This window comes from Otolemur garnettii, unplaced genomic scaffold (genome assembly GCF_000181295.1).
Source record: "Otolemur garnettii isolate 467f Iridium unplaced genomic scaffold, OtoGar3 scaffold00001, whole genome shotgun sequence".
Lineage (NCBI taxonomy): Eukaryota > Metazoa > Chordata > Mammalia > Primates > Galagidae > Otolemur > Otolemur garnettii.
The window spans coordinates 34,903,129-34,905,497 of record NW_003852396.1 but is presented as its reverse complement, the minus strand read 5'-3'; the positions used below and the strand labels follow the sequence as shown (position 1 = coordinate 34,905,497).

The 2,369-nt window shown below is 43.9% G+C and overlaps 1 pseudogene; it reads right to left on the bottom strand.

The window, feature by feature from the left end:
• Window positions 1–2,227: 2,227 nt before the first annotated feature.
• Window positions 2,228–2,369, bottom strand: LOC111724666 (annotated as a pseudogene).

Genomic DNA, 2,369 nt, shown 5'->3' with positions numbered 1-2,369 from the left:
TTTCACAATTTCGCTCAGTTTGAACTCAAACTCCTGGCCTCAAGTGATTCTTCTGCCCTGGACTCCCAAAGTGCTGGGGTTACAGGTGTGAGCTAGTGCCCCTGGCCAACATCATTACTTTTAATTCAAAGGTTAAGTCCTAGGAGGCTGCCCAGTTTTTCTGGGCAGCTGAAAGTGAGGCTCAGGGTCAGAGATATTTTTTGCATAATGAACTCACAAAGACGTCTCTCATCCCTTCTTATATTTTGATTTTTTCTATTTAATAATCAAAGACGTTAGAACATATTGCTATGTGAGACCTAGGGTTCCAATATATAAAGCCATCTAGGAACTTCAGGTAAATTTCTCCACCAGCACCCAGTAATAAGCCAGCAATTATTTTTCAGAAGCTGCTAAAGCTGGCCAGGCATGGTGGCTCATGCCTGTAATCCCAGCCCTCTGGGAGGCCGAGGTGGGAGAATTGCCTAAGCTCACAAGTTTGAGACCAGCCTAAGCTACAGTAAGACCCAGTCTTTAAAAATAGCCAGGCATTGTGGTGGGCACCTGTACTCCCAACTACTCAGAAGGCTGAGGCAAGAGAATCACTTGAGTCCAAGAGTCTGAGGTTGCTGTGAGCTATGATGTCCTAGTACTCTACTGGGGGTGACTCTGTCTAAAAAATAAAAAATTAAAAAAGGCAGCTGCTAAAGCAGGTCCAAAATCCTAAGGTGCTCCTTTCTTCTCGGAAATAATCTTAGTGGGAGATGCAGAAATCACAAGGCTTCCAGCCTCAACTTTCTGACTTATTGGGCCCAAGCCCTAGAAATGACCAGACTGTGGCTTGTAACTGGCCAGCATCAGTCACTGAGGCTCCTCTCAATCCTATGAAAACTATGTACACTTTTAGATGACTCAAGATATAAAATGTGTAAAAATTCCAAGGTTGAGCATGTGCTGACTCTAAAATACAAATGTCTATTAACCGTTCTTTGTTGCAATGGGAGGCATTACACACATGTTTTACTACCTGTCATGGGTTTAAGCACTGATAGTCCGGGTAATCCCTGTCTGCTGGATCCCTTGTAGATAGTCCTTGAACCTAATGGCACACACTCATCCCTTTGAGTGGCTCTGCCACTTTTGTTTTAGGAGTGCAACCTTATATAGTGAGGCACCTGACACAGCAAAAAGACGAAAGAAAACGAGGATGCTGAATAATACCATCTACAGCTGTGGTTCCCAACCCCTGGATGGTGGACTAGTACCAGTCCATGACTTAGCAAGAGATGAGTGGCAGAAGAGCAAGCAAGTGAGGCTTTGACAAGCAGGGTATGAAATATCTTTGTTTCAATTCCTTAAAGCATCCACTACCATAACATTTCAATAATTTTTGCAAGACTCATTCTATCTGGGCAACTATTAGTTTAGTTGTCTATGTTCTACTGCAAGTCTAAAATCAAGGTATTGGCAGGACCATTGTTCTATCAAAGCTTCCAGAGGTGAATGCTACCTTGTCTCTTTCAGTTTCTGGTTGCTCCCAGGTGTTCCTTGGTTTGTGGCAGAATAACTTTGATCTCTGCCTCAGTCATTGCATGGGGTTCCCATAAGTGTCTCTACTCATTAATGTAAGGACACTAGTCCAATTGGATGAAGAGTCCACCCTAATCCACCCTAACTTGATTACAAACACTCTATTTCTGAATAAAACTGTATACAATGATACCAGGGATTACTACTTGAACATATCTTTTTGGGGACATAATCAATTTACAACAATAGGTTTCCACTTTTCATGTGGAAAGAAAATAATAGGTTTCCACTTTTCCCCACTAAGGGGTGTGAGGGAATGGATTTTAGCCACAGCCTTGGTTTAGAGCAGGCATCCTCAAACTATGGCCCGTGGGCCACATGAGGCCAGCTGAGGACATTTATCCTGCCCACTGGGTGTTTTTGCTGCTGATGCCTGTCCTGCTTAGCAGCTGACTCGTCCCGGGGCCTGCAGTCCAGCCCTCCAAAGGTCTGAGGGACAGTGAACTGGTCCCTGTTTAAAGTTTGAGTACCCCTGGTTTAGAGGATAGACATATTTATACTACAATCACTGCCTTAGAGGCATTCCTTTTTTTTTCTTTTTTTCAGTTTTTGGCCGGTGCTGGGTTTGAACCCGCCACCTCCCATATATGGGGCCAGAGCCCTACTCCTTTGAGCTATGGGCACTGCCCAAGGCATTACATTTTTTTTTTTTTCTTGCATGGACGCCAGGACCAATGATTACCACCTGCCCAGATACCAAAAAATTATGCTTTCAAAATCTCTTGATGTTGATTCTGCACACAGAGCAGTTGAGTTGCCCCATGTGTGCCACTCATGACAGAAGCCATCCCCTCCTTTTT